Below are 6,000 nucleotides of genomic sequence, written 5' to 3'. Positions count from 1 at the left end.
TACGCTTTGAGTTTGCTGTTTGATGCGTAAGTCAGTCAACACACTGTAAAGGGGACTAAGGTATATCTGATCTAAATATTCTTTTAAATATGGCCATAGGACGCTGTCAGCTTAGTCAATTCAGTGCAGGAATTGCATAATGGAATTATTACCCGAGCTCAGATCGCGAAATTTTCCGCTTACTTGGTGCCAACGCTGACTTTATTGTTGTTCATATTTGTTAGTTTTATTGCACGAGTCATCAATTTAAAGGGGCGTCAGTCTCGTCAAATAGATGTGGTCGAGAGGCTTGCATATTTAAATAAAATTCATTTGAATTATGTTGAATTGTCTTAGGTAACCATCGGTTAATGTTTATTTAAAGTAGAAATCTCCGGCAAGAAACTAAGTGGTGGACGTGCCTGAATACTCGTAAAAAGCTTCGCCATCAATCACGGTAGATGATCAACACACGCCACCTCGGAGTAGATGTGAGGTAAATTCTTCAGCTATCAGCAACATCCCAATGCTGTCCTTGACTATTGCTTCAACATGGTACACTGACAAAACATTTCTTTTACACAACAGGGCTAGGGAAAGTCAAATATACCTAGATTATTTGAGCGCTTAATAAGAACGAATAGCTCAGTTGGTTGTACCCTTCAAAAAGAAACATTGAAACCAAATAAGCATCCATTTATTTTTGTAAACTATTACATGCTGCGGTTGAGTTGAAAGATTTTGATTAGATGCGTTCTTTCGCCTTTAGCAATAGCTCAAACATGCTTAATTCACATTATTCGAGAGCACCATTTTGGACAGTTTTGTATCGTTGTCTTTAGGGAAACGTCTATAATTGCTGAAAGTAGTAAAGTTTTTTGTGTTCTTTTTTTTTTTTTTTTTGATAGCCTTGCAGACCTTTACAAGAAGTATTGTGAGCATCCGTTCTACTTGCCTGTCGTCTAACGTAAGTACGGGGCTGCAGCCGCCTCCTAAATGGCTTTAAGACAGCTTTGTGTCAGAGAAAGCTCACATAGGAAGGAATAAGTTGCCCCCAATCCATGGATGGATTTCTCCCCACGAGTGCTCGCAATTTAGAAATTTATTGTCGTAGTATTGGCACTAAGGACCTGTTGGCCCGGCAGCACGGAAAACAGTGGCATTGTTTATTCAGTCTCTCTAAGTATAGAGGTTGTCCGAATCCGTTGTGTTGTTCCACTTCCTCGAGAACCGCGTATTAGAGACGTATTAAAACACGTCTATGAAACGTGAACAACAAATCAAAACACACTTTGCGTGTAAAGAACGCTCTTAAAGTAGGACATTGCTATCATTTAACAGGTAATTTGCTGTTCACCCTTTTGACGCGACGAGAGCGTTTTTAGGGCTCTTCAGGACAGCTTGGACACCCGAAGCATTTAGTAGCATTTACGTTCTGTCTGATACGAACTACTCATTTGAAATGCGGAGCTTTGAAAAACGCAGTCATGTGGTAAGATTCAGTAGAGAAGATAGTCCAGAAACAATTGGTTTTGTCAGGCTAAGGGCTCTCAACTCCAATTTTGCAGCAGTATATTGTCATTGCATCTGCAATACCGTGAGGAGACAAGGGCATACCAGCAAACGAAAAGCCCCATCATAATGTATTCAAATTTTGTGATTTACTAAAATCCCTTGACCTGTTTATTTTGTTTCTTGCACATCTGTATCACCCCGGCGACAGCCTCAGGGTCTTACAATAGGCCCAAAAAGAAAGCGTAAAATGTTCAATAACTTCGTTATATTAATTGTGCGTAACTGCCGAATTTTATGATGCATCCATTCTTTTAGCTTTCCAACTCTAGAAGACCGAGATACCTTGCTTTTTGAAAAAACTCGTCTGAACGAGAAAACTATAGGGCGGATGCCCCGCAGCAGTGATGCGCAACGGCAGGTCTCGTTCAGTTTTGGCCACATGGAGTATTTTAATGTGTCGTTGTGCCAAACTATCAAATAAGAAAAGCGTTTCGATAAAACAACTATATCTGATCATATCAGCTTCATAACGTGGTTATTAGTAAATGCGTAGAGGTTCTGGTATGGTTCTACGCGGCAGTTCTATTTGTTTACTGTCAGGTCAGATAATAACGCGTATTAGTTGAGAAGGTGCCTTCGACTCACGTACGGAACGTACGAATATTAGCATGGTTTGTAAGCTTGACCTCTTGGGTTAACTCAGTAACCGGAGTAATCGCGGCTGTTCAGCCTGCTCAGTAGGGTTGATGCTTGCTTTCCGGGGAGAAGGGGGAAGAGGAGGAGGGGATTCGCAGATCCCGGTCACCGGAGTAGAGAGGGACGCACTTTGGTGGCTGTCTTCCGCAAGCTGGCATACATAGCAGCCACCTACGAACTCATGTGCTCTAGCCCAAATCTCTCTGTCCGAAAAAGAGGACGCTGGCAGTCAGCGTTCGATTCCGCTAACATTAGGGTGACCCCAATGAGAGGTTGAAAACAGCAAGGCAAGGGTTATGCTGAGTTTGTCAGGGCTGGTTGTGATTACCTCGAACCGATTCGATATAGTGTGCCTTCGTTGAGGGTGAGCTCGCTTACTTTGCATCTTTCCTTCAATACTTGCATTATCGCGACCGATCGCGGAGTAGTTAATGCGTCATTATCGTTGCATTCAAGGGGGTATTTTTAATAGCAGCCATACCGATCAGAAGATCCGTAGCATGGCCTTCGAGCCTCCAGAGCTTGCCACTCCGGTTTGTCTTGCCTTGTGAATCACAACCTGGAAGTTCTGCGCGTTGATTTGCCTCTTCCTGGAACAGCGTTGGAAATTCTCTCTTTGTTGAGTGGCTCCGGAAGCGAATGTCAGGTTTCCCCAGCGTACAGTCTCGGATCACTTGAACAAATTTGGGGTAGGAATTAGTTCTGACCACTGTGATGAGGTTAGCGAAAGTAGCCAATCTTGCGGTTGTTTGGACGTTTGCCAGAAACATGATAAATTTGAGCTGGATATCCAGCTCATCCAGCAACGCTGGTTTAGAGCTCACAAACCATTCTAACGTCTCCCCGTTCTTCCTGTAACGGCAATATATATATATATATATATATATATATATATATAAATTATGAGATAGAAGGAGTCACTAATTAATTAGTTGACAAAGTACTCAACTTTTATCGGTCGCCTAGCTGCAACAATAGCTTTCTATTTATACAAAAATATATCCATGGATTATATTTTGAATGAACTCAAACATTTTGATCCTTACGACTCGATTAACGTTGAGATAAACCCTCGATTTTTTAAATTGGTCTCGTTCAATTTTCATTTCTCGAGAATCCTAGAATCATAATATTTTGCAGTGCATGACCATACTGCCTTTATCCCGCTGTGACACTACCCTTTATATACTAGCCATTTATTCACGCGCAACATTACATCGCTGGAGATTCTGTAGAAAATGATTTTCGATGTCTTGCAGGCCATTGGCTTCAAGATGCCATTTCAGGGAACAGCTTTAATCTCTGCGGCTGAATTGGCCAGATGCGCCCAGCCATTCAGACCGGAGTTGGCTCTAAATATCAGTGGCTGACTGGCTTGTTTAAAGGTATTAAAAAGATCCATCTCACTGACATTCAAAGCTTAACCGCTTGCGTAGAGCGGTGGAAAACTTAATGTGGCCAATGCGCTTTTAGTCGCTTCGGGATCCAAGAAATAACAGTATCACAATTAATAGCGAATAAAAAGAGGAAAGCAAAGAAAAATGAAAACGAAACGTGCAGACGTAAATTATTTTTTTTATACGGGCATTATAAAACATCTCAGAGTATTAAACTGTGTTTTGGATCTTTAACCCAATATATAGACATGGTTAGCCAATTTTAACTGCGTGTTTTCAACACAACTCACAGCATCAGATATTGTTCTGGCTCCATTCCGCTTCAACTGCTATTTCTCCGGCTAAGTCCATGCTTGATTTGTAGCGAACATACGGTATGCTTCGCTCACTGCAGGCTTTACTATAATTGATAGTTAATAGCAACATCACGTATATTATCGCATCTAATTGTAAGCGCCTTCACTTCAACAATATGGACTTCGAAGTAGCCTAGTCATGGCGGGAAAACCACACGAACCGCAAACGTGTCGAGGAATAACACAAAAATAGTAGTAGAATAAAGCAATATAAACGTCTATTATACAAGAAAATGGGCTACACCTTATGGGAAGTAAATACGTACGTAAAGCGGCGTTTGTTTCAACTAACCTTTTGTCTAGTCTCGTTAAGACTGATAATTTATTTTTTTCTAGTATGCAGCTACGTGTATTGCCTCGTTGCTGTATATGATCCCTTTTAGACCAAACTTCAACTGGCGCATCCTAGACCGCTATGTCGATTTCTAGTCAACAACATGCTACCTACAGACCCTCATTCTATTGCATTCATATAGTGTATGTACTAATAATATTAACCAAAATCCACGATACATTTCATGCAAAATCGGCCATCCATCTTCACTTTCCCGTATGCTATAGCTGACCCTCGGTCTCATTACGTGTGACCTTAATTGTCTGCGCAAAAATTGCCCTCTTCTCACCTAGAAACCTCCTTGCAAGGGCGTAGCTAAGTCAGTCCATTATTTCCGGTTAGTATATACGTCAGTAGGTCACTGTAGCTTCTTGTCTCGTTGACACATTTTCGTCTTCTATACCCCTTCATCTTGATCAGGTATACCTTCCCCGCACTAAGCAAGGAAGCCCTTCTTTCTACTTGTATTGAGATTGGCTTACCCTCGAGAATCGGGCACTGAAGCCCCTTGCTGCTTGCCAGACCACGGCCTTTTTACGCAGCCTCATTGCCAGTCAACTAATCCCGGTGCATAACTGCTGCTGTTGTCTGACTTCTGCCTTATTCCGGGAAGCAATATAGGCTTCAACGACGCTCAGTAGGTCAAACGACATATTGTCCGCTCCTGAAAGCGCTAGCTACTGTTTTAGCAGCTTTAGCTCGCTGATGTGAAAGGTTCATCGTTCGCAGCTATCTATTATTGCATAATAGTCCTAACCCATTTTAGCTAAATGACCGCATGCACGCGCGCGTTTCGTATCCGCCGTATTCAGTAGCGACAGGAATTTCATACAGGAATGGATCTAACCTTTCGCGGTCTATTTTTCGCGTTCCCCCTGTATCTAGCTATATTGCTTCATCGCCTTTGTGCTCTATTGCTTTGAAAGAAGTGCGAGTTCTCTGTGACGTTCCTCTCAAAAAAGGGAACGCATGGCTAAGGCCGAGACAGCGAAACGCAAGGCAAGTAAGGGAGCTAACGGATATGTAATGGGGTCGCAGCATGAAGGCGAACTAGCACGGTATATTCTGCGATCACGAAACGCAGCATGCTCATACAAATATGAAGGATAAGGAAAAGGACTACTCTTGTTCGAATAATTCGTAGAGAAATTTAGGCGCGTCAGAAAGATCTAGGTCTATTCCATGACTCCTGTGATGCAATGAAACAGCTACGACAGTGGGCCATACAAACTGTAACTGTTCCATTTGAGCTTTGTGTAGCTTATGAATTACGTATGTGTATAGAGAAGGATGTAACTGTTGTAAAACGGCCCACAAGTACCACCTTATTTTCTTGTCTTCGCGGCATTTCGAAGATAACTCACAAGCACGTAGACCTGTTAGGAAAACCAGCTGGCCACTCGAATATGGTTGCGCCTTTTCGGAGAGAAAAAACAAGACTTCAAAGAAAACCCATGGGCAAAACCCATGTCTTTAAACAGATTGTTGCACCGAATTAATCATACATTATTTGTTCACCTCTGCTTGTTGTAGCCAAAAACTTCATATATAGGTTAACGACGCAATATCAGAAAGGGAATAATGTATAACCAATTAAAACACTTCGCGTCATATGAATTATACGGATATTGTTGAGTTTATGACACTAATTTGAGAGATTCGCAAGGTACACTAAATATAGTACTAGTGGGCAACGAGTAGCATGATCTCCATCACAACTTTC

Source organism: Varroa jacobsoni, unplaced genomic scaffold (genome assembly GCF_002532875.2).
Source record: "Varroa jacobsoni isolate VJ856 unplaced genomic scaffold, vjacob_1.0 scaffold_454, whole genome shotgun sequence".
Lineage (NCBI taxonomy): Eukaryota > Metazoa > Arthropoda > Arachnida > Mesostigmata > Varroidae > Varroa > Varroa jacobsoni.
Note: the sequence above shows the minus strand (reverse complement) of the source record.